Here is a 27343-nt window from a genome sequence, read left to right as displayed (position 1 = left end):
TGTAAATACCATTCTACGGCCCGGACTCATGGCATTATACTAGCAAAAACAAACAAAACACACACACACACACACATGCACACGCACACACACCCTGTTCAAATCTTAGAATGAAACAATTCTCCATAGCACTTTTCTCGTTTCCATGACATGTTTTCTCACCTGTGGCCACTAGGTGGCAATCAACTATATCAGAGAACACCTTGACTCAGCAGCTAACTTAACGGCTAAGACTTAGGAGAAATGACAGCCTTACAGGCAGTGCTGAGAACAGATCCTATCCCACTGAGGAACAAGTACCCACCTAGAAATGTCCAGTGGACACTCAGCAACTGAGGGGCCCTGGCTTCCACGTGGGAGGAAGTAAGAAGTGCTCTAACGCACTGAGAGGACCTGCGCTCTTACACAGCAAGTCAAGCCTGAGACATGGAGTGGGAGGGGTATAGGGGTGAAGTCACCACCACAGTCTCTCTCACGCTCTTTTACATCTGGCTGAAGCACATTTAGAAAACCTTTCATCTTACCCAGGCAGATGCTGTGCCCACCGACCACGTCAGCCATGGTACGTTACAGAACGTGCATCCTGATCATTCATCTGCGTGCTTTCCCTGAGGCCATTTCCCTAAAACTGCATTTCCTAAATGAGGCCATCACCAGCACTGATTCTGGAAAATTTGTTTTTCCAGCCAGAGCACTAAGGCCAATGAAGTTTTCAGAGTTGATTTTTAATGAAATCAAGCAGAACAAAGAAGTGCTACCCTTTCCAACATGAGGCTTCTAATTCTATTTAGATGAAATACCCCTTAAAAATCATTAGGGCTACCCAAACTCAGCTTGATCTATATCAAAATAACTATGAATATATTATATACATTAACTTACTGAGTATATAAAACACGTACCTACCAAGCAATTTAAATCCCTCCATCCTCACAACCATTCTGTCGAGTAGACATTATTACCACCATTTTGCAGACGGGGAAATTGATGCTCAGACGGGTTAAATACTGTGCCCAAGATCACACAGGGAATGAGCGGTAATATAAGAAACTTAGTCTCTCTGATTCCAAAACTCTTAACTACTACACTATATTGCCAAATTTACTCAAATATTTGAGAATCTGATATCAATGTATTCAAAGAAATGAAAAGATGATATGTATACATTCCATACCTTAAAAGGAATACAATTTTTAAAAGGGCCTAAACTGTGTGTACAAAACTACAAATTAAGGTAGACTGTGCTAGGGCAATCAGAGTAGACAAAAATGGCTACAGAAGTGCAAGTGGGAATATTCTAGCTAAGGCCATTGGAGGGGGCTTCCAAAAACAATAATAAGGAGTAGCATTTGAGCTGAGCCATAAAGTTCAGTCCTACCTGGATTAGAAAAGGGAAGTGGTACAAGGCAGGGAAGCAGGGCTGGGAAGGTGCTAGAAGTGGAAACATGGAGCAAGGAGAGGCAAAAACGGAGAACCTACCCAGAAAATGCAGCAAGTTCTGCTAGATGGACAGGAGGTAAGAGTGGGGGAAGACTGACTAGAATCAAACCATGGAAGGACTTGAATGCCAACCTAAGGAATTTGGACTCACTCCCTTCAAGAAATGGGAACTGGATTATTACACAGAGGAGCAACAAGATCAACTTAAACAATGATTAAGCCTTTTACTAAGGGCTGGCCCAGAACTTTGGAGACACCTACTGTAACTCCTCCAACACACTTCACTGTGAGAACATGCAACCACAGCCAAGGGGCACTCTCCCTATAGGATAACCAGGTGACAGGTGACACCTCTCAACTTAAACATTTGTGCACAGATCATTGGTCAGCCAGGAGATAAGGAAAGAGTTATAAGGGATTTAAAAAAAAAAAAAAAAACTGCTCCATAATGAAAACTCCAAGTTCAGGGCCCTCTATGAATGATCCGTAGCATCATTAATTATATATAACCTATGCAAATAATGTATACAAATACGTATGTATTTCCAAAGTGCTGTATTGGCTTTTCCTCATAAGAACACTGAGAGTTAAGTGAAAGCACCTGACCTTTTCTAGATGAAGAAATTGAGGGACTGACTTAATGATGGTGCAAGTCACATACTAGGTGCTTAATAAACATTTGCTGGATCAATGACCACCGTGTCAGGTGAGTTAGTCAGCACTGGATCTCTGACGAGAACTCAAGCCCTAAAGGCGCCAACCCCAGTTCAGCCCTGGCACAGAGAACTGAGGTTCTGTATTTAGAACAACTGCATTCACATGGTGTCGGAGACATGCTAAGACAGCAGTAGGTCACCACAGGAAAAACTCCCTCAAGGAAGACCATGGACATTTGCTTCAGGAAAACAAAGAAACCCATTTTGAGAGAGACTAATCAAGTGAGGGAACAAAAAAGAGAGGGTAATTCCAGGCAGCTCAAGTATAAATATCATACCCAGTGGGCAAAGGGAAGGTAATTCAGAGGCCTATGACACGCATTGGCTGTGCAAACATCAGCTTAAAACCCATGGCCTTGGGCAAATTACCCAACGTTTCCAAGCATCTACGTAACTATGAGGATAGTATGTACCTCATAGGCCTGTTGTGGGAATGTAAAATAGAAAAGAAACGTGTTGCGGACGAGCGAGCACAGGGATGCCCTCAGCCTCTGCCTTGCCCTCCTTCCCACAGCAGAGGTGGAGTGAAGTTTACCAGGGCAGGTCGGAGAAAGGAGAATCTTAATTAGCATAAGAATTAAGCAATTTTTGCCTCATTGAGTCACCAGATCAACTAACCAAATTCTAGTGAATTATTGAAAACACACTTGAATTCCTAAGGGTTTTCTTCAGTGCTCAGCAAACCCCTAATGCTTCTACAAATTTACAATTTCCTTTTACCCCTGGCAGATGAAAGGCAAGGCGAAACACCAAGGGGCTAAATAACACCATTTTTTAACTAGATAAACTCAAAGCAGTATGGTTTTTCTTTTTTGAGAGGCAGTCTCACTCTGTTACCTAGGCTGAAGTGCAGTGCCACGATCTAGGCTCACTGCAACCTCCGCCTCCCAGGTTCAAGCGATTCTCCTGCCTCAGCCTCCTGAGTAGCTGGGACTACAGGTGCATGCCACCATGCCCAGCTTTTTTTGTTTGTTTTTCCCATATTTTTAGTAGAGACAGGGTTTCACCATGTTGGCCAGGATGGTCTTGATCTCTTCACATCGTGATCCACCGCCCCGCGCCCCCGGGCCTCCCAAAGTGCTGAGATTACAGGCGTGAGCCACCATGCCTAACTGGGTTTCTTTTTGAGAAGTTTATTAAGCTCAAGTAGTACCTTTTAAATGTACTGGGGAGGGCAAGCACAGTGGCTCACACCTGTCATCCCAGCACTTTGGGAGGCCGAGGCGGGTGGATCACCTGAGGCTGGGAGTTGGAGACCAGCCTGACCAACACGGAGAAACCCCGTCTCTACTAAAAATACAAAAAGTAGCCAGGCATGGTGGCGCATGCTTGTAATCCCAGCTACTCAGGCTGCTGAGGCAAGAGAATCGCTTGAACTCGAGAGGCGGAGGTTGCGGTGAGCCGAGATCGTGCCATTACACTCTAGCCTGGGCAACAAGAGTGAAATCAAATGCACTGAGGGAAAAAGTGCTATCATCAAATCCTTTCTGTCAGCTGCCTGGGGAGGCAGCCTAACTCCAGACGAAAGAGATAAAAGAATGAGCGTGTTAAGACAACATCTAAGACTCAAGAGACTGACAGGTTCACAGGCCTGAAGTGCTGGGCTTCCTCAGAAGGTGGTACGTGTCCTTGGCCCCTAAGGTAGGCACGTTTTTTAGAAAGGTGAAGGGGGGTGGTGAATTAAGAGTAAACTACACAAGCCAGACCGACTCATTGGGTTGGGCTAGGGCTGGAAAAACCAGTAGAGGCTGGTGGGTTGGAGGGGAGGGAGTTCCTCCCTCTCAACATCTCAGCAGTTTTGTTTCCACTCGACACCAAGCAGGTGTGCAGATGGGAGGCAGTGGGGCTGAGAAGGTTGATCCTAGCTTGAGCCTCGAGACTTAGATTTTGTTTCTGGAACGCCTTTCCCTCTGCATCAGAGAGAACTACTCAAGCTTTAACGAAATCACCCAGGATCTTGAAAAAATGCCCATGTGATCCAGCAGGCTTGGGAGCCCGAGAGTCTACATTTCTAAGACGCAGGTGAAGCCAGCGATGCTGGTCCAGGCACCACACCCTCCAAGACAAGGGTTTGGACTCCCACTCAAGACCTGAAAGCGAAGATCATAGCTTCTTTATGCTCCTAGCACAGTCCCTGGAACATACAGGGCCTCAATATATACTGGAGGAATGAATGAATAAATTCCTTGAGAGAACTTAAGCTGTTGCAGACAGAATAGAAAAGAACATTGAAAAAGAACCAGAAATGGACTCTTTGCACAGCCACCAGCTAACTATACATGTGAACCTAGGGAAAGTTATGCGACACACCCGGCCTTAAAGAACTCATTTGAAAACCAAGGCGCCAACCCCTTCCTCTAGCTCTAAGATTCCTCCCAAAGTATCTTTTCTGTGCCTTTTGGTTTTTGTAATTGTGAGGTTATATACCGGATATTCCTACAGCAAGGCACACCTCTATGTCATTCTCAAAAAGCAGTTTCCAAAAATCCAATTGAGAGAACACAGACTCTGTTAGTCTTAGCAAATAACCATAGCAACTAATACCCCCCAAATGAAATGATGTCTTCACAATGATGTGCTGGCTCAATTAGATTAAGAGGGTGACGTGTACCATCTGAAAATTTATGGTTGTAAACTTACAGCAAAAGCCAGACCTTCTTGAAAGAGGTTTATAAGTAAAAGAAAGGCCTTGCCAAAAAATGGAATTCGAGACAAAGAGCCCGAGGAATCAAGCAGATGAGGAAATTGGGCAGGACTGTTCTCCCTGTCCAGGTTCACACAGGCAGGGCCCACGCACCCAGATGAACCCAAAACTTGGTTAAACAGTTACAAATCTGAGTACTACCAGTTCTGCCAGGGAGTTATCAAAAGACTGCCATTTTATCCTTATTCTGTGCCTTTCTTTATGCATTTTACAAAAGGAAAATACTGCTACCTCCGAAATGTCTACAGAAATATTTACCAAAATAATTGTAAAGCTTTTAAATGAAAAAGAGGACAATTGCAAAATAATAAGTTAGGGCTGATAATACATTTCCATCCACATTAATTTCTCCATAAGTCATCACAGGATGCAAATCTTTCTGTTCCAAGGTCTTCAGAGTGGAGTTAGAGCTGTGAATGGAAAACTCAATGTCTAGAAGTTCTACAACCTACTGTCTTTCCACACCCTTAGGCCTGCCTCTTCCAGGGTCTGTGCAATCGTATGTGCACTGAACAAATGTGGGCAAGAACCTCACATGAAAAGCAGGAAAAGGGAAGCCAAGGCCTGTCACCTCCCTGTAACCCCTGGACTTTCTCTAGCAAAGAACAAAAAGAAAAAAAGGAACAGCAAACAAGCCAACCCACAACCCAACCCAAAGAATCAGGGTTTCATGGGCATTCAACAGTTGTGAGCTCGGAAAGTCACAGACGGCAGAACCTAGAGCCATACACAAGGACCAGAAATGCCTGCACCGTTCCTATGAACAGCTAACGTGAATTTGAGGGTAATCAAGGGGAAAACAAGGCATGCTGAGTAAATCGAGGCCTTCATTCAGCCAAATAAACTTAGATTTGTGGTTAACCGAGTCCCAGAGTTCAAAATCCCATCTCCCCCACATACAAGGTACTCAGTTTACCTGCGTGAAAAGGCACTAAAGGGAAACCTGCCTCCTGAGGTTCCTGTGAGAAGAGAGATGATGCACTGAAGTGCTTAGCATAGGGCCTGGCCAGCAGCAAACACTCAATAAACCATAGGTATTAGAATCATTTACATATATATTTAATAAATAACATGCCAGGCTGATTTGCTTCTGCATCAAGATGAAAGGACAATGAAGCCACCCAGCCCTCACCACTTTGGCTTCCTCTCGCCCTCCTTCCCATCGCCAGTCCATGCAGCATAATTAGGATCAAAATTGAGTCCACCTAATCCCCGGGCACAGCTCAGATACTCCTTGCCACTAATACCACAGGAAGCAAGGTGGCGACTCCTAAGCATCAGAATAAATTCAATTAAAAAACAAAAATCCACTCATCTCCCCCTGGATTAAATGAATCTTTCTGGAAGAAAAAAAAAAAGTACATTCTGAACAAAGCCACACCTAACAACATTCCCAGAAATTGGTTCCACTTTCTTTTATCCCTCTTTAATTAGTCACTTCCCCACTACACCTCAGGGGAAGCTGTGCTCCAAGGACCAAGAATGGAAGTCCGAGTGGGCAAACTTACCCTCCTCACAGGTGCCCAAGAAGTCCCCAGGCTCCCCACCTCTCCCTCCTACACAGTCTCTCCTCTCCAGCCTGGATTCCAGTCCAGGCAAGAATTCATGCTCCAGCAAGAAGTACCCCGTGCCACTGCAGACCACCACAGAATGTGAGAAGCCAAAGATTAGTGTTTCTCCAAACATGTCTGAACACCACTTGCAACAGACTCTTCCAGGGAGCCCACCCCAGCCACCTGAATCAAAATCTCTAGGGCTAAGGCCCAGGAGCCTGGGCTTCCCAGGCAGTTCTTATGCATGCTGACGTTTGGGAGCTGATCTCACCTAACCCTTCAGAACATCTAGTACTAAGTACCAATAATGGAACCCCTCCAGATGACAAAGGTGGAGCTCCACAGAGCAAGCTGGATCTTCCAATTCCTGACAGCAGGTTTACAAATGTTCCCAAAGAAGGCAAATAATGCTTGTGGTAGAAATCTAGGTGACAGCAAGGGTGAGAGGAGGAAACACCATAATTCAATTTAAAAATCACAAATTCCGAAGCTTGAGTGTTTTTCAAAAAATGTTCTCCATCATGTCTCCTTATTCTGAAGCCTACACAACCGACTGGGAACACATCCCTCCTGGCACCTGGAGCTGATGAATGGCCCTGGTGCTGACTGCCCAGAAACCAATCCAGAAACCAGGCTTCCCACAGAAGGGGCAGCTGCCTTCAGCGCCTGGAGAGCCAAGCACTCTTGGACGACAGGCCTAGTCTGGGGCTGCCAATACAGGCTCTGCCCAGCTAATCTTCTCCGAGCCTGCAAATATTAAACCTGAAATACAGACTCAAGTGAATCCAGAAAACAGGCTCACGGGGCAGCTGAAAATGGAGCATGCCTGAGGTATAGGCAGGCCAGCTTCACAAGGGTGCAACTGGTACAGACGCACAGGGCCCCATGCTCAGAAGGGCCTGCTTGGCCTAATGCTCTGCTGTAGCTATCTTGAAATATTTAATAATTTTATCTTTGAACTTGTATTTTGCAAGTGAGATCCAGTGGGACAGCGGGGCATGTGTGTGCGTGGAGGGGATAGGTACAACCTGGACATCATGCAGGCCTGCTGGGGCTCCTTGGGGCTCCGTGTACACAGAATTCTAGTGGACCTGCCACGTGTGGGAGCTCAGTGAGACTCAAAGCAAGTGCAAGGTAAGCGTCTTATATCTACAGCTGAGTAAAGGCAAATGCTGACAGCCCTGAGGGGTCACACCTAGCATTTCAACCAGAAATTGTTGGATGCAAGAAGACAATGGCATCCAAGGAAACATGACTGGCCCAGGAACCCTGTCATAGCCTTCTTCTTCCTGTTATTTCCCTGGATAAGCCAACTGCTGACACTGACCATGGTAACCTAGGACAGGGACAGACCAGACAACCCATAGCTCCTTTCCTTTCCTTTCTGTCCCTCCTCATACATCGTAAGCTGAAAGTGGAGCATGCTGGGAAAATGTGCAGGCATCAAGAAGAGAAGTGAAAACAGTGATTTTATGCAACATTTCCACTGTTCTTGGAAGAATGAAATAAATGCATATGAGCTATGAAATATGGATTGTATGATTCTAGTGATTCTGCATATAAGTCAGATGATCTTATTAAAAATTGGCATTGTACAATAAAGATGAACAGAATAATTCATATTAATAATTTAAATTTTTAATTCTTCTTTTTTAGAAGAACATGGGCAGATTAAAACCACCACCACATGTCAAGAAAGAAACCCGGAAAGAAAGAAAGCAGCTTTCTCTTTTAATGCTTTTAACAGTACGTATGTCTGCTTTTTGAACAAGGAGGCCCACAGATTACGTAGCCAGTCCTGAGCATGGGACTACCCTGGGATTGCTTTTCAACCTCAATTAACTCTCCTCTCCTCCAAATGGTACCTGAGAAAGACTTGAGTCCAGGCCACCATCATTGCTGGCCTAGACTCCTGACTAGCCTCCTCACTTCCCTCCTGATGCTTTCCAGTCCATCTGTCACTCAGCCGCCCCGAACAACCTACTCAAAAGGCAGGCCTGATCTTGTCCACTGTCCCTTCCATGCCCTCCCTGATTATAACTTTTCCCATTCCCTTCAAGATAAATCCAACCAGGGCCTACAAAACCTGCCTCATCTGCACATCCCACTGGCCTTGCCCTCACTCCATACCCAGCCCCAACGGCCAACTTGCAGATCCTCAAAGGTGCCACGATCCATCCGGCCACAAAGCCTGGAGTTTGTCCTGTGCCCTCTTCCTGAAGCATTCCCCTGTGTCCCCACCTAGTTACTGCCCCTTAGCCCATTAGATTCTGTTTGAAGGGTCACTTCCTCTGGGAAGGAGCATCCCTGCATTTCCTATCTACCCCAGGGATACACTCTCATAGCTCCCCAGAATTCCCTTTCCCATCCCTTCAATTGGTAATTTCCTTTGATTTCGGTGACTGTTTAATGTGTACAACTGCAGTGACATTATAAACCCCAGGCAGGCAGTAGCCATGACTGTTCTGTTCATAAAAGGATAGTTATCACAATTCTAGCATGCCAGAAGCCCCCAATAATGTTTCTAAATAAATAAACAAGCAAGCAAATAAGAATGTAACCTTTTTCAAGAGTTCGGTCAGAAGAATGATAAACCCTGCAATCCCCTTTTTATATAAACGGAAAGGTAAGTCACAGAAATGTAGACAAAGCAGCCATCCCATTACTCATTCCTTCATGACACACAAAACAATCAGAACACCATTTCCTAAGCTTAGTCTTGAAGCCACAAAACACACATTCCCATTTCCCATTCACTTTCTTCCTTAGCCAACAAGATGCCTATATATAGTTTTCAAGGTACCGCTGATATTATTTCAAAATCACTTTGCCTCTAGGCAAGTGATACAAGAAGAATTTGCATGTGTGTATCTAAATAGCATATCTAGGCCAGAATTTTGAATATATAAACCAGTGACAAACTGTGCCAATTAACATCAGGTCAAGACAAAAATCATCCTTTCTGATACATCAGGTATCAGTTGAGGAAAAGCATGCCTACAACACCCCTCCCCACTACCTCTCTTTGGGGACATGTTTCTTGATTTGACTTTTGAATTTCACCTGAATCTGACTGCCCCAGACTGATGGGATCAGATATTCTGGAAAATACATCTGGAAATACACCTTTTTAAAGTAAGCTCTCCAGATGATTCTTATAACTAGTGTTACAGAAAGATGCTGCAGGTAATGTTTAAATACCAGGGAAATGGAAGAAGCTAATAGCACTAAACCTGAGAAAGCAGAGAAACAAGAAAAAAAAAAAAGGAAAGCGATGTCTTGAAGACCCGGAAAGTCCCTGGCAACGCACCTCCAAGAAGGCAGCAGGAAACTGTTCCCAGAGGAGAGAAGAACCGTGGAAAAACCCTAAGCCATTGTTTGCTAGGGTCATTAATTATTTTAGCTATTTATTCATGGACACTTCCTCCTATCTCAAGGTGCTCCTAGGACAGGCAGAAAGAAACCCTGACATGTTTCCCTTGCTGCAGGAGGGATGAGGTGACCCTGAGCCAGGGACATGCATGAGCAGGGCCATCTCTCTCAGTCACACAGCTTCTCTTGGGCACCTGAGAAGAATCCTGTACCAAGGGGCCCTCACCAGAGACAGGAATCCCGGCAGCTGCTGGCCCACCGTCCACCCAGCAGCCTCCCTGCCCCCATCAACCTAGGAACTTTAAAAATGAAAAGATTTGGAGGAAGCCTCCTAGTACAGGTCTGCCCACTTCAGTCTCCCCTCCTGTGGTGGATAGTATCCTCAGAATTTATGTCTACTTGGGAGCTCAGAATATGACCTTATTTGGAAATAGGGTCTTTGTAGATGTAACCAGTTAAAATGAGGTCATATAGGATTAGGATGGGCCCTAAATCCAATAACTGGTGTCCTCGTGAGAAGAGGTAAGGACACGCACACCCCCCCAGGGAGGAAGGCCCATGAAGACGGTTGGAGAAACTGAAGTGACGCAGCTACACACCAAGGAACACCAAGGACTGCCAGGAACCACAAGGAAAGTCAGGAAAAGGCCAGAAGTGATTCTTCCCTAGAGCCTTCCAAGAGAATATGGCACTGTTGACAACCTGATTTCAGATTTCTGGCCTCCAGAACTCTGAGAAAACACATTTCTGTTTTTGTTTGTTTGTTTTTGAGACAGAGTCTCGTTCTGTCGTCTAGGCTGGAGTGCAATGGCGAGATCTCACTCACTGCAACCTCCACCTCGCGGGTTCAAGTGATTCTCCTGCCTCAGCCTCCCGAGTAGCTGGGATTATAGGCATGTGCCTCCACACCCGGTTAATTTTTGTATTTTTAGTAGCGTCGGGGTTTCACCATGTTGGCCTGGCTGGTCTTGAACTCCTGTCCTTGTGATCAGTCCACCTCAGCCTCCCAAAGTGCTGGGATTACAGGAGGGAGCTACCGCACCCACCCACATTTCTGTTGTTTTATGCCACCCAGTTCATGGTACAGTTGTCCCTCAGCATCCATGGGGGATTAGTTCCAGGACTCCCCACAGATACCAAAATCTATGGATGCTCAAGTCTCTGATTTAAATGGCATAGTATTTGCATATAACCTACACACATCCTTCTGCATACTTTAAATCATCTCTAGATTACTTATAATACTTAATACAATGTAAATGCTATGTAAATAGTTGTTATACTGTATTGCTTAGAGAGTAGAAAAAAGTCTGTACTTGTTCAGCACTAATGCAATAAATATTCTCTATCTGCAGTTGATCGAACTCATGGATGCAGAACTCACAGATAACGAGGCCTGGCTGTACTTTGTTATGTCAGCCCAAAGAGGCTAATAATAAACCTCCTTCCTTAGGGAGCCAGGGCCTTAAAGTCATGTTGTTACTAAAACCTGGGGGTTCTGCCACAACAAAAAAAGGAACCCTTGTTCTTCTGACACTGTAGGTGGTCTGCCAAGCCTCACTTCAGAGTCGCCCTCCCACTGGGCAAACGGCAATCTTCCAAATAGGTGTCCTCAGATCAGCGCCCTTATCCATCCTCCTTGGCCTGAAAGGCCTCTCCCACCCTGACCAACACAACCTGGCTCCCTCCAGGAACCCCTTTCAAGGTGTGGCTTCACACACATGGCCCAGGCTGGCCTCCACTGTGTGTCCACAGCTCCTGGGTTCCTCCCAACACTTTTCACACTTGCTCAGTGTGGGCAGCTCCAAGAAGACAGAGACCAGGTCAGTCCTGTACACCACCCACAGCCCAGTGCTCACTGCAGCTCTGTCCACAGGACCAAACAGACAGTGAATGCAACGACATGCAGAGACGTCCCTCACTCTTCATTACTTGGTTCAGAAATGGGGCCTGTCTGCTGTGTGACTTCTCATAGCCATGATTATACACCTCTTAAAGGAGTATACGATACCATAAAGAGCACTCATTTGCTGTTATTCATTCAAAAAACTATGTATTGTGCACCTATATTCCTGGTATAAGTCACGGGAGAGACAACATTAAGTAAAAAAGTAGACACAGCCTGTGCCTTCAGGGCATTACAAGTGAGGGTGGAGGGGAGTGTAAGTCAGTCATTAGTAGCCTCACATCCAAACTAAAAACAACAATAAAACAATCTTGCTCATGAATCTGTCTGCCCTGCTAAATTATTTCCTACTCAGGGTTCCCAGGGCCGAGAACAGCGCCTGACACATAATGGGCCATCAATAATGCTGGATGGACAGAGGACGAAGACACTGAGGATGGATGGAAGGAAGGAATAGTGTGTGGTACATAACAGGCAGCCAGCAGGATAGATGAATTCACAGATGGATGGACACTCAGAGGGATGCATGGATAAAGGCCTAGACCATAACAGGCAGTCAATAACGATGGGCAGATGGAGGGATGGATGGGTATCTAGGGAACAAAGCACCTGGGAGGAAAAGTGCACAAAGCACAACTCGGAAGTGCAAAAGATACCAGAGCCTCCTTAAGTGGCACCCCTGAAACCTCCACTTCATCTCATCTCAGACCAACCAGCAGCCTCCCTCTTAGTATCTAAGAGAAATAATAACTCTAAATGCATCTGGTATTCCACCTCCTCTGTAAACATTTAGTAGGAAAATAGCTTCACAAACACAAATATGCTGTCTCTTCCCACCCTTGCCCTTTCTTTCTGTAATAGGGGTTTTAAAAGGCTATTTTGCCAGTCCTTCTCCACCGAGAGCATTTATGTTCTAAAATGGTGACTTCATGCTTGCCAAAATGCGTACCACACACCACTGCCAAGTTGTATCATTTTTAATTATTATTTTTGTGATTCTTCGTTTATCTAATGCCTTAAGAGACTTTTCTCTAACTGGTCTGCCCAGAGCTGACTCTAAACATTTCACATATGAGGGGGAGGCAGAGGGAGGATACCACAACCTGAAGAGGAAAAAAGGGGACTGGATGGAGGGGGTCCTTTGAACAGCACATTGAGTTAAAGCCTCCTTCCATGGCAGCCTAGAGTAGAGAAACAGTTTGCAATAAAACAAAAATACAGAGCCCCAACATTAACACTTAACCTCCTACAAAGCAGCTGGGTCTCAGAATGACAGCAGTCTCACGATGCCCCGACATGCCTCATCTTTGGGCCCAGCTTAAGGCATGTTAGATTCCCTGCATTTCCAGGGTCTACTTTGTCTCCTATCAGTAATGAAGTTAAAGTAATTCCAATCCTAGGAGACCCTTCTTCCCTTTCATTTCCCTTTGCTAAAGGTAAGAATAACTTTTAAACTCCAAGAACAACTCAACTTTCCTTTGCTTCCAACTCAGGCCCAACAGTGTCATCTATTTATTCTGGCAGTAGGCTCACCCATTCATCCTTTAACTCTTCACTGAGCACCTCCTATTTCAGGGACTGTGGGAGGCACGGAGAATAAGACACTGAACAAAACTGCCATAGTCCTTCCGTTCCCCAAACCTACACTCTAGTGGAGAGAGACACTTGAAAAATATACACTATAAACACTGAAAATTTCAGTGGCAAGAATATAAAACTGCAGGTGCAACCTAGAAAGGAATATGGTGGAGAGGAACAAAGCAGATTCCCATTACCTTCCTTATGAGCAGGGAGCCACATTCAAGGGCAAGGTGGAAGCAGTTTATCAGCTACAGAGAAACAAAACACTTTAGAGACAGGCTTAAGAATTCTTCCAACATTGTGGCGGTGGCTTCATGGATGTATACAGATAAAGTTTATCAAATTGTGCAATTAAACACATGCAGTTTTTTGTGTGACAAGCTTTAAAAAAAAATTTTCCCCAATATTTTGCTTCTCATTTATGATCTCTCATGATCTCCAGGATGATGAAGGCTCTTGTAGTCATAAACTAACAAAAATGACTTAGCTACACGAAACACACCACCCTGTCACATTGTTGTTCTTGGTCTGCTCACAGCTTCTTTTGTTCCTTCAACAAGTAATTAATAAACATTTACTAAGGTCTAGTCCTGTCCATTAGTGTTTCCCATTACACTACAAACAAAAACATGTATAACCAAACTCTCCTGAAGCTTGTAGCCTCCTGCAAATGCGTTTCAGAGTAGAAAAGGTAAGTGCTGACTACACACTGAGAAGGACCTGCAGCATCTCAGAACACGGAGTCAAGGCAACTCTGTCATGAAAGACAACGACTTGTTGAACGCTTACTCTGTGCTGGCCCCCAAGTGCTTTCAAAGATATTATTCATTCAACTCTCCCCAAATCCCTGTGAGGTGGATACGATTGTTTAAAAATACCTTTTAAAAATGGGAAAATTGCCAGTAAGTGATATAACCAAGGTGAAACCCAGAAGCCTGACTCTAGAACCCTCAATTTAAAAATCTAAGCTAGGCCGGGCGTAGTGGCTCATGTCTATAATACCAGCACTTTGGGAGGCCAGGACAGGTGGATTACTTGACGTCAGGAGTTTGAGACCAGACTGGCCAACATGGAGAAACCCCATTTTATTAAAAATACAAAAATTAGCTGGATGTGATGGTGCGTGTCTGTAGTCCCCGCTACTTGGCAGGCAGAGGTAGGAGGATCACTTGAGCCCAGGAGGCAGAGGTTGCAGTGAGCCACGATGGCACCATTGCATTCCAGCCCAGGCGACAGAACAAGACCCTGTCTCAAAAAAATAATAAAAAAATAAAATCTAAGCTACACTACCATAAAGGTAAGTTGTCACCAACTGCCCCAGAAACCCACGTCGGAGTCTACATAGTTCTTCTGGGCCAAACTGTGAGACTCAGCAAACTCTGCTCTCTGCTAAGTAGACTCTCTGGCCTCCCCTATCAGTAATTCCTCTACCTTTGGAGCTTGACAAAGGCAAGTTTGAGAAGTAAGGGAGGTCAAAGGTTTCAAAGTAGCAGGCCTCTGCAAAAGAGAGATTCTGACATCTCTGTGCCAAAGGAGGGGCTCAGTATCATGGTGTTTCAATGGTGTCTTAGCATGCAGAGACAGCAGCTCAAATCCCTGACCACAGGCAGAGCAACACACAAGGCTCCTACACGGTAAACTCTATTTTGTTGGTCTTTTAGAACATAAGTCACCAACTTACTGAGTGAGATCATGGTTGTAATGATGACAAAGTTCCAGGGAAACACAGACTTCCTCTGGATCAAAGAACCTTCCCATTGTCTCCATCCAAGACACTCGACCAAATCATGTAAAACCAATCCAGTTGCTGGCAGTCCACAGACAGCAAGCAGCCAAAATGCATCAACATGTAAGAATGCATGTGAGATGTGGAGAGAAATCCCTGTTGTTACAAGCCATAGGCATCCATATTAATAGCACGAATGCTATAATTAGTCGTTTAGGGAAAAATAAAATAAATCTGCTCCAAGACAGTCTCCCTGAATTTTGTGAAAGTTGCAAGGATGGTTTTAAGAGTGCAGATCCTGCCATGCTGACTTGCTTTCCCAAGAATGCCTTTGACCTTAGCCAGCTATTGTACTAGGAAAGAGGGGCCCAGCAATTTCTTTGAGGAGAGCCAATTCCAAGTCCCCAGAGGACAATGAAGTCCCCTCAACAATACCCACTAACATATGTGAACGTCCCACAACACTGCAAAGGTTGAATGGCTCCCCCCTGAGACCTGTCCCTTCTAAACTACCCGTGACCGCTCAGAGCCCCTGCAGGCCAAACCACCTCTCTGATACTTTGCCCGCTGCTGCATACCCTACTCTTTCTTTTCTAGTTAACATTCCTCTGCACAGCATTACTTGCCTCTTCACAGAAAACCTATCCAACCCTCTAGCACAAGTGCTTATCATTATTTTATCAAGTTCTAGAAGGAGGGAGAGAGCAAACCCAAACTATTGCTAGAAGACAGCTGCATTTCTGTCTTCTGGTCAACATGAATCATCTTTCCAAGACTGGGGAGGTACTGGAATGTAGAATGGACCCTGGAAATACCCAGACTCCACGAATAACCTGCTAGGACCTCAGGCAAGTCTCTGGACCTCTGGATGATAAACTGTGAAATTAATAGGCAGAAATAAAGTCAACCTGGCAAAGACGAGCTAGAAGAGACTACCACTCAGAAAGAGCACCAGGTACACAAGATCATGTGGCTGGAGAAAGCACAGCAACTAAGGCCAGCACATGGGAGAAAGGGCAGGGGTGGGGAGACCAGTGTAAAATGTGAGGGAGGGGGTGGCCACACAGGGCCTAAAGGATTATAACCAATTCTGCACAGCTGCCAGGGAGGCACCAGCTCCATCAGTGATCCATAAATTGTTAGGAGTTACCTTCTGATTATGAGGCAAAACTCAGTTCTCGTGCATGAGCCTATGAGGGGCAAAATGCCAAGCTGTTCATAATAAAACAACTGAAGTATTAAAATTACAATCTCAAGCCTGGGTATCATAGAATAATGTTTGCTAACAACCTAATGCCTGATGTTATCTTAGCTAATGTCAAAAATTTATTTTCTGTCTGGGCATAGTGGCTCACGCCTGTAATCCCAGCACTTTGGGAAGCCGAGGCAGGCAGATCACCTGAGGTCAGGAATTTGAGACCAGCCTGACCAACATGGTGAAACCCTATCTCTACTAAAAATACAAAAATTAGCTGGTGTGGTGGCATGCGCCTGTAATCCCAGCTCCTCAGGAGGCTGAGGCAGGAGAATCATTTGAACCCATGAGGCAGAGGTTGCAGTGAGCCAAGATGGCACCACCGCCCTCCAGCCTGGGCAACAGAGTGAGACTCTGTCTCGGGGTGGGGTGGAGGGGGGGATGTATTTTCCATGTGAACAAAATACAAAATCCACTCATCTGTGAAACGATTAAATTATTCCATCATCAAATGCTTGCTGATGAATCTGCAGTGTAAACTATTTGTGTTTCTGAGGTAATACAGAAATCTTTTAGCCGGTTGACACTGCATATTGAGCTTATCCACTGCTCTAATGCTAGACTTTGGCACAGTAGAAGCATTGGCTATACTATGCTCTCTTTAAAGTCCTTTCAAGTCCATTGGCTATCCAGCTAATAGCTAATAGCTATTCCTTATTTGCTACATATGAGGCACAAGGCTCTGCATAATACAAAACTAAAATGCATGCAGACTCAAGAAGTTAACAGCCTAATGAGAAGGGAGAAGGATAGAAACAGGACTAACAGAGGACCTATGATGTGTCTGATATTGACTTATACCATCTCCTTCAGTCCTCCCAACAGCCCAATCAGGAAGGCATCATTATACCTATTTGATGGAGAGACTGAGGCTCAGAGATATTAAAAAACTTTTCCACCTTCTATAGCTAATAACTTTGAAAGTTTGTATTCAAGTACAGGTATGACTCCCAACTGTACTCTTAACAACTATACTATGCTTCAAAACTACAGAATTTTTTTTTAATGCTGGTGCCAAGAAAAAGAACAAGCAGTTAAGTACCATAGAGAGAAAGAGATCATCTGTAACAAGAATTTAGTCAGAGGAGAAACTGAGAAACTGCCCCCATTGAGAGGATAATGTTCCTCTAAGGAAGGAGTCTTTAAACTGGTCACTAAAGAATTGACCATGGAGAGCCGGATGCAGTGGCTCACGCCTGTAATCCCAGCACTTTGGGAGGCCAAGGTGGGCAGATCACAAGGTCAAGAGATCGGGACTATCCTGGTCAAAATGGTGAAACCCCGTCTCTACTAAAAATATACAAATTAGCTAGGCGTGGTGGCACGCACTTGTTGTCCCAGCTACTTGGGAGGCTGAGGCAAGAGAAGTGCTTGAACCAGGGAGATGGAGGTTGCAGTGAGCCGAGATTGTGCCACTGCACTCCAGCCTGGTAACAAAGCAAGACTTCGTCTCAAAAAAAAAAAATTAACCAAGAAGAGATGGAGAGAATAAGCCCTATGGGAAGAAGGGACAACTTAAACAAAAGCACAGAGGCAGGACACTGAGCTGCACACGTGGGAAACAGTAGGGCTAAAAGAGGGAGACAAGCCACAGGCAGAGTGGAAGAGGCGGGCAGAGCTCTGCAGAGGCCTGGGGAACACAATGAGGGCATGAGGCTGCAGGAGGCAGTGGAACAGAGCCTCAGTCTCCACGGAGGAAGTGAAGTAAAGATCCAAGTGAGGTGGCTCCAACTGGGGCCTAGTTGAGAGGTAGCCAGGGTCTGGACTAGCAGTGGCTGGCGTGACGAGAAGTGTATGCAGAACAACCATGGGGTTTGGGGACCAACTAGGTGAAACAAATCATCATCTGTGCCTGGATGACTGGGACAGGAACAGCATCTTTAACAGAAACAGGGAGCATGGGAGGTGAAGCAGGCTGGAGGGAAGAAGACAGAAACATGGCAGGATTGAGGCACCAGCAATGCATACAGATTAGAGGTGCCAGCAGATATCAAGAAACCAAAGAACTGGAGAGGGCTGGGGCTGCCAGAGGGAAGTCTAGGAATCATATTCATGTGGGTAGTGGCAGAAGCCAGGGACTGGAGAGATTAGTGACAAACGGAAGCAGATTTTCTGGCTGGAGAGAAGAATGTAAGGGAGGGAACCTTGAGAAGACCCACAGGACAAAGAAGGTGAGCAAGGAAAGGATGATCAGAAGGGGATGAATGAAGCACAGAGAGCACACTGTCAAGAGAGGAGGAGAGAATTTCAAGACAGAGAAGGAGTCTTAGAAAAATCACATAGTGGCTAAGCACCACTTGCCTTTTTAAAAGACAAGCCAAATACAAATGGGAATGCTTTGGGAGGGGAAAGACAAGAGATGTGCCTCCCGGGCTCTGAAGTCTTGGGTCTTTTGGGTGTGAGAACCTGTCTTACCCAAGGGTGAAAAAAAAAGAGTCCACACCTACTCCTCAATGAAAACCTACTGGAATTGCTTTAGCTAGTGAAAATTATCCTGGGATGGTTTCGATCTTTCAAATCATTTTTCAAAACTGCTGACCTTGACTCCCATCCCTTTATGCCTTTCTAAAGTGTTGTTTGTGGCTCAAAGAAGAGGGTAATAAACACATTTGATAAAAAATCAAGTTAGAGTTGGGAACGGTATCACCATGGAACCAATAAACAGCACAGAAGAGACTTCCAGTAAATTTCAGATCATTACCTCTCGTTTAAAACCAATTTAGTGCAAAGATAACTAATTGCTCTTGAGATCTCTAACACACCCATGTTTGTCCTCTGACAGTCATTACTTAGTAAGACCAAGAAACCAAGTAGGCGGAAAAGGCGCTGCCTGGCCCATAAATCGGATGCCCACTGGTTAATTCCCACAAGCCATGGCTAGGTTACATACAGTGAGGGAGCAGGCCCCTGTCTTAAGGAGCTTCCGATCTTGTAGCCTGCTACAGGAAAACCTAACGTATAAAAACCATGCAAAGAATCATATGCAGAACCAGGATACAGATGTTCAAACCTAATGCCATCCTTTGCCTCCCTAAGGACTCACTGTAGGCAAGATTCTTCCATACTGTGCTCACCTCGGCAGCTTCCACCCCGTCTACACAACTAAGATGTACACACAGCCCTTCTCTAACACATAGGTTAGAGGAAGTGAGGAGCATCTGCGCTCAGCTGATGAGCCAAGGCTTGAGAACCACCTATGGTGAGAATCTGACCACAGAAAACAAGGAAGAAACGGAAGGGAGTGAAGGAGGGAAATGGGATTGGGAAAACCACAGGGCCACACACGATATTTACTTCAAACAAGCTTTTGTTTGGCTCAAGCTTCCATGGTCTTAAATTTAAAAGACCCCATGGAGAAATGGCCACCCAGTCCTATAACCTCCTATTACCATGAGCAATGCTGATCAAACAGCTCAGAGAGTATCTGATTCACTGTCTAGGTAAAACCAAAACTAGTGTCTAGAGTAACTTACAGTTTAAATACCAGGTGGCTGAGAGAGCTAGCCTTTTGCCGTACAAATGAAAGAATTCCACGTCTCACTGTGAGCAGAAATCAACTTTTCCAACTGAAGTTCAAAATTCCTTTCTCCCTGGTCACTCCCCTCCACCAACTAAAGCTTGCCACCTCCAGACACAGCCATTCAATTGGATTGAACAACTGTGTGTGGAGCCCCTCCCGGGGGTAGGCACTCTTCTAGGTCAGAACTCACCCAGCCCAGCCCCTGCCCTCATAAGCTTACACAGCCTCACCTCTGCTCTAAATCAGAGGATGCCTGAGCTCATACACAACCCAGTTCTCATCGCTGAGTGTCTGTCCTGATGTTCTCTCCACCAACAAGGTTGCACTTCGCCACCTCCAGGTATCCAGATGGGCCAATCCTCCAAATGCCATCTCCTCCATGGGGTCCCCCCAGGCCCATGCCAGTCCATCAGCACCACTGCTCACCACCTACACAACACAGGTGCTGCTTCTCTCCCTTGAGCCTCTTCGTGGTACTCTATTTGTGCCACCTAATGGCAGTTAAGACATCACCATCCTTTGCTGTATTAGCTGTGTGACCTAAGCTGAGGCAGCTTCCCCAAGGCTCAGGTTCTGTATCTTAAAAACAAGGAGATAACAATATCTAATAATAGCAACTTAAAAATAGCCATCTTTTATTGAGATCTTACCGTGTACCAGAGAAATGCTGTGAATTTACAAACATTGTCTCATTTGACTTTCAAAATCCTATGAGATAGGCACTGTTATCCCCATTTCACAGATGAGACAAGAGAAGGTGAGAGAGGCAAAGTGATCTGCCCATGGTGCACAGACAGCAAGCAACAGAGCTGAGATTCTCACTCTGGAAGCCCCACATGTGGCCCTTCATGAATCACTACCCATTACCCCTTTTTTTGCAGACCCCTTCTTTGGTTCCTACCCATCTCATAAGGTTGTTCTGAGATGAGACATGAAAAGTCCTTAGCACACCGACTGGTTCTGGGTCTCACTGTCCCCCATGGTATCCTCCTTTAAGGATGAGTTATTCACATACATATATGCTTTAAGCATACTAATCAATACATAATGAATTAATAAATGAAGAAAGAGAAAACAAGACTAAGGACATCAGTCAAACTACCAAAATAAGATACCAAAGTGTCTTACAAGTGGTTACTCAATATCCTATATATAGATCCTCACAGGACAGTACAAGATGTAAATCTCTTTTTCCCCCAAATGTCTGTGAGATGCAGCCTTCATTCTAGGGTATAAAGGGGAAGAAGTAGGGGCGGTCACAGCAGAAGAGTGAGTAGGAATGACACAGCACATCCCAGCAGCAGCAGGCCCAGTTCTGCAGCCCTCACTAAGACACAATCCCCACTGAAGGGAAATCCCATCCAAATCCTCTTTCCCAGAGAGGAGAAGAAGGTCAAACAGACTAATCCTCAAAAAGACCTGAAATTCTGGCTCCCCTGGACCACGCCAAAAGACATTCCGCTGGGAGCAAGAGACAGGCACCAAAGGTAGGACGCCCCACCCTCCCGCCTATGCACTGGTGACTCCTCCTCACCGGATACATGCACCTCAGCACCCCTCTGTGCTCAGACACAACTGCAGCCATGTGACCTTGGAAAGGTCTCAGGCTCATGAGATAATACCAGAGCCACCCTTACACAGGTAACTGTGGCTCAACAGGTAATACACAAAGCAAGGGTCTGGCATACAGCTCAACATGAGTCAGCTATAAATGTGAGCAGACAATAGTGATACAGAGACCCAAACGCCACCGTGCACTGCCCTCCCATGAAACCAATGCATGGTTTTCACACATGAATACCTTAAGTAGCATTTTGTTGCAGTGCACAAAATACATCTCTTTGACTATAACAAAAAATAAAAAGAAAAATGTAGTTGGTCTCAGGGAGGAAAAAAGGTATTTGAGTGAGGTGGGAGTGAGGCAACAAAAAAGGAGAAAATGTAAGCAGGGAAATGGAAAAAAAGAAAGGGATGCAGCCTGACCAGCTGCTGACAAGCCAGGAGCTGAGCTAGTGGCGAGTCCAGACTTGGGGAGGAAGTAGAGGAAGGTCTCTGTGGGGACTCAGAGCTTAGTCTATCAGGAAAAGAGACATGAGGGGTCAGTTCTGTCCCTGAAGCCATCATGGTAAGGACCTGCCAGCCAGAAGACAGGGCCGCCAGTATCTGGACACCAGCCAAAGCTGACACTCAGCTGCTTTAGCTGATTTTAGTATTCAGAAACTGATATGTGTCTGTACATAAACAGTACACACAGAAGGCTCTTCCTTTTCTAAAAATACAAGAGTCTGCAGTTCAGCACTGAGGCCATCTAGAGCACATAACAAAGACAGTAATTGCGGATGTCTGGCCACCAGAAAGGAAAAGCATTTCCTTTATCGGCAAAGGGCATGAAGTTACCCTTTACCCCAGAGGCCTGATTCCATCTAGGGTAGCCGCAAGGCACAGAAGACCTCCATGATTTGAGAGACCTGACCTGACTCCCACCTTGGCCATTTGCTATTCATAACTTCTCTGAGTCTCAGCCTCCTCATCTGTAAAGTAAGGGTGATAACAAATACCCACTTGGAAGCATTCTTGTCAGGATGAGAAATAATGGATGCAAACCACCTAGGCACAGTTCCTGGCACAGAATAGATGATCAACACACAGTAGCTTGGTTATTCCTAAAATCCCAGAGTCTTTGCGGCTCCCTCTCCTCTCACCCCTGAAATAACCCAACCGAGGAAGAAAAAGACTGATTTTCCCTGCTTTACCAACAGCCTTGCTCAAGAGCTGCAGCTCCTGGGGACATTCCTGCTGCTTGTTCTGGGCAGCAACACTGGGGCCAAGAAATCAGGAGGCTGCTTATTAGCAAAAGGAGAAGAGGAAAAGGAAGTGCGTCCCTCCAGTCCTCATGGAGGGCTCCTCCATGTGTGCTGGCCTTAGCTAAGGTCAGCAGGCATCAAAGAGCAGATGAGGAATGGCCCGAAAGCAGCACTACAATTGTACAATCGACTAAAAGCATTCTTTTTCTTTTTTTGAGATGGAGTCGCACTCTATTGCCCAGGCTGCAGTGCAGTGGCATGAGCTCTGCTCATTGCAACCTCCACCTCCCAGGTTCAAGCAATTCTCCTGCATCAGCCTTCCAAGTCGCTGGGACTACAGGAGTGTGCAACCATGACCAGCTAATTTTTGTATTTTTAGTAGAGATGGGGTTTCACTGTGTTAGCCAGGATGGTCTTGATCTCCTGACCTCATGATCCACCTGCCTTGGCCTCCCAAAGTGCTGGGATTTTTTTGTTTTTTGAGACGAAGTCTCATTCTGTTGCCCCAGCTATGGTGCAGTGATATGATCTCACCTCACTGCAATCTCTACCTCCCAGATTCAAGCGATTTTCTTGCCTCAGCCTCCCAAGTACCTGGGATTATAGGCAATCACCACCACGTGTGGCTAATTTTTATATTTTTGGTAGAGATAGGGTTTCACCATGTTGGCCAGGCTGTTCTCAAACTCCTGACCTCAGGTGATCCATCCACTTCGGCCTCCCAAACTACTGGAATTACAGGCATGAGCCACCATACCCAGCCTAAAAATATTCTTATTCTGGAGTTCTCAAAGAGTTCTAGAAGGTCCTGAACCTTCTGAAATTGAAGATGAATTCTGGGTAAACATGAATTTTCTTGGGAGACAGTTTTGAACTTTCATCATATTTCAATGTCTTTGACACCCCGCTCAAAAAAAAAAAAAAAAAAAAGCTTTCAAACAGCCAACTCATACAGGAAAAACAAGAATGTCTGGGAAAGAACAATATAAAGCAATTTCTCAGGCTGAGCATGGTGGCTCACACCTGTGATCTCAGCACTTTGGGAGGCCAAGGCAGGCAGCTCACCTGAGGTCAGGAGTTCGAGACCAGCCTGGCCAACATGGCAAAACCGTGTCTCTATTAAACATAAAAAATTAGCCGGGCATAAGAATCATTTGAACCTCGGAGGCGGAAGTTGCAGTGAGCTGAGATCATGCCACTCCACTCTAGCAACTACCAAAGGTGACACCGTGATGTGGTGATGAAGAGCCTGAGCTTTGGCCTCAGACATTCTTGGGGCTGAATCCTGGCTCTGCCATTGTTAGTTACAGGGTCTTGGGAAGTGGTGCACTCCTGAGCCTTGGTTTCCTCATCTGGAGATGATAACTGTCTCCTTCCACTGTTGTGGGTACTAAGTGAGATAATATATAGTAAGATACTTGACAAGTGTCATTACTTGCAAGCTAAAAATGAGACTTTCTTTCTTTTTTTGGGAGACAGTGCCTTAGCAATCAAAGGTGTCATCTTTATGTGGATGAACCCCACATTAATTGCTTGAATGAGCGCCTATGTCCCTGCATCCCTGAACTCCACTCAGTGTCGGAAAGGCAGAGGCCTCAATTTGGCTCCCAGGAGTGATCACACTCTTTCCCACAGCTGCATGCTTGAGAAGCCAACAGCAGCGGCAGCCAGAGAGACTTGGGAGCATGCCTGGGTCCCAGCGCCAACCATCCAACATCTTCTGAGGTGCCAAGAGGTCTTGGAAACCTCTAGGGTGATTACAGAGGATAGGGAATATTCATGGCAAGCTTTTCCAGACATAGAAAGCAACCCAGGAAATAAGTAAAAGAAGTTGCCAAAGGTGGGGTAGGCCCACTTCTGAGCCAGATATGCCAACAGAGGAAAAAGCCAGGGTATGGGGGAACAAAATTTGGGGGGACCTTTGACTCACGTCCCCTACATCCATACAAGAAAAGCATCTAACTGATGTGATTCTTCAAGGAAGATAATTTTCATGAGTTTGCCCCACCAGAATATACCATTACTAGTATAATCTCTGAAGTCTCCACACATAAGACAATTATTAACAGTAACAGCTGCCATTCATTTATTAAACAATTACATGCTAAGCCTATTGTATATATTACCTCCTATAATCCTCCAAATGAAATATTGAAGGAATTTCCATTTTCATTTCACAAATGGAAATTGGCCTTAGCAATGTTAAGTAGCCTGCCCAAGGACACAGGGCTGGGAGGCGACAAGACAGATTTCTAAATCCCATGCTCTAGTACTACCCATTTTTAAATCAATTATTTGGTTTTACCCATGGGACCTCTAGGCATGTTTTTCTCTTAGTCCTTCCCAAAACACAGGAATGAACTTATTCCATTCTATCCTACTCCACAAGATTTCTTGTGCTGGGTGCTGAACCCAAGAATAAACTGCCCTAACCAGAAATTCAGCTCTGCTTAGAAGAATACAAGGCAGGGGCATAAATGACACAAAGTATGGACGAGGTGGATATTAATAGGTAAAAGGAATGGGAGAAGCGGCCACAAACCTTCTGTCCCACAGACTACATACCCGGACCACTCCACACTCCTCTCTTTTCAAGAACAATTTCAAGAAACATGCTTCTTCAGAACACAACAAAATTCTTGAAATGTTAGTAGAGTATCTATAGAATAAGGAAAGGTGACCCCAGAAGAACGCAAGGCCGCTTGAAAAAAGCAAACATGTAACACCCTGCAAGTGTTCTCCATTAGATTCCCCAAAGCAAATCATGACTTTGGAACCAACCCATTAACACAAATCAAAATAATCTGAACCAAATGTTCTCATTTACAAGCCCTTTCCCCCTTGAAGGTTTGTACAAGGGAAAATGTACTCTCATATACCAGGCCACCTTGCTTCAGTAATTACCACCAGACCTGGAGGTTTGCATGGCTCTTACCAAACAAGCAAAAGTCTATGAACCCCTAAACCAAGAACAGCGCTCACAAGAGAGGTGGGGAGAGGTAGACACAATGAACACGGGAAATTCTGCAACAGAATCTCCCTCTGAAAATGAAAATCTCTCTAAGGATTTTTGTTCCTAGAAGTCATCCTTCCACACAACTCACGCACTACTCGACTTTCCTTGCCTCCACCCTCTTCCGCAGGCCATCTCCTTCACTCCAGCCAGAGGGATGTGTTGCTTAGCAACTGCCCTCCAACAAAAACAGTAGCCAAGATGAAGTCAGGCCTCTGACATCTCTTGCTCCCTTGCACTCACGGGACAAGCTTTCAGCAGAGCCAAGAAATCTATAGTTTCCATCAGACCTGGGGCTCAGAGGCTAAGGAGCTTTGCAGGGTTGCCCACACTCAACGTGGCTAAACAGTCACCTCCAGCTAGGGTAAAGGATTCTCAGCCGGGCGCGGTGGCTCATGCCTGTAATCCCAGCACTTTGGGAGGCCGAGGCGGGTGGATCACAAGGTCAAGAGATCGAGACCATCCTGGTCAACATGGGGAAACCCCGTCTCTACTGAAAAAAAAAAAAAAAATACAAAAAGTCAGCTGGGCATGGTGGCACGTGCCTATAATCCCAGCTACTCAGGAGGCTGAGGCAGAAGAATTGCCTGAAGCCAGGAGGCGGAGGCTGCGGTGAGCCAAGATCACGCCATTGCACTCCAGCCTGTGTAACAAGAGCGAAACTCCGTCTCAAAAAAAAAAAAAAGGATTCTCATTCAACGTGAAGGCTACAAGGATTCAATACACTGCAGGAACCACTGCATCCTCAGCTCCCATCCGATCTTTCCTCAATTATGCCATAAACATAATGTCAATGATGCCCTGGATTTGGCCTAAAATATCTTCCAATCTAGGTGTTCGGCTTAGCACCATGAGATCTGAAACCTGTGGTCACCTCCTCAGGGACAGGTCTTGACACTTCATCTGACATTAATCCTTCCCTATCACCCAGAATTTGTTTCTTTCCTAGTTGATGACTTACAGTGATTTTGCCTCAGTGCTTTCTTCTTTGTCTGCCTACATGAAGGTAGGAACCCTGAATGTTGTTTTATCCCCAGACCCCGGAGGCATAAGTGAAGAAGGCAAGCAATTAATATTGATGATTGGGGTAAGATGAGGAAAAGAAATCAAGTGGAGGCCCCCGGATATCTTTAAATGGTGTGACACAGATCATAATATTACTAACTTCCCTAAATAACCTGTTACATATCCAGTTTTCATGATCTTATAAAATCTCCATCTTTTCACACTTTCCGTCTCAAGGAAGACACATAAATTCCACGTGTTTACTGTCTACTGTGTGAAAGTACTACTTCCTTTCATGTTCTTACATTACCTCTACTGAACCTTTCTTTGTAGGAGGAAGGCGAGAAAAAGAACTGGCAGAGTAGAGATGGAAGGGGTGGTTAATCTAGCTTTTATTCTAGGATTCTGTGAACAAGTCCATGTTTGTTCCCTGACAATTTCATCTCAACTCCTGAGTGTAGTACACACACAGGGACCCCAGAGAAGAGGCTAAGTGAAACTCCCCACATGGCTTTTCTGATGCCTTTACTGACCAACTAGGCTCAAATAAGATCATGACAACTACCACTTGCCATGGGCTCTCTTCATTCATTACCTAGGAGAACCTTATAACTACAATTCTTAACCATTTTCTTGTTTACTGTCTGTCTTTTCCACAAGACTTAAAGGTTCATAAGAGTAGAATCTTGCCTGTCTTGTTCACAAACCCCTAAGACATTTTAGACCCTATTAAACAATTGTCAAAAAA

The 27343-nt window shown here is 45.2% G+C and overlaps 1 protein-coding gene and 1 long non-coding RNA gene across 2 annotated transcripts in view; one reads left to right on the top strand and one right to left on the bottom strand.

Moving 5' to 3' along the window:
• Positions 1-27343, bottom strand: part of ARHGAP26 (Rho GTPase activating protein 26) — a 471565-nt gene that overhangs the window by 369648 nt on the left and 74574 nt on the right. The gene's annotated exons all lie outside the window — the stretch shown is intronic.
• Positions 20191-27343, top strand: part of LOC119471830 — a 13125-nt gene continuing 5972 nt past the window's right edge. Inside the window, exon 1 of the long non-coding RNA XR_005200917.1 lies at positions 20191-21260. This is a non-coding gene — a long non-coding RNA (uncharacterized LOC119471830). The remainder of the gene's footprint in view (positions 21261-27343) is intronic.

This window comes from Cebus imitator, unplaced genomic scaffold (assembly GCF_001604975.1).
Source record: "Cebus imitator isolate Cc_AM_T3 unplaced genomic scaffold, Cebus_imitator-1.0 Scaffold76, whole genome shotgun sequence".
Classification (NCBI taxonomy): domain Eukaryota; kingdom Metazoa; phylum Chordata; class Mammalia; order Primates; family Cebidae; genus Cebus; species Cebus imitator.
The sequence above is the reverse complement of the archived record's forward strand: the minus strand, read 5'-3'. Positions and strand labels throughout refer to the sequence as shown.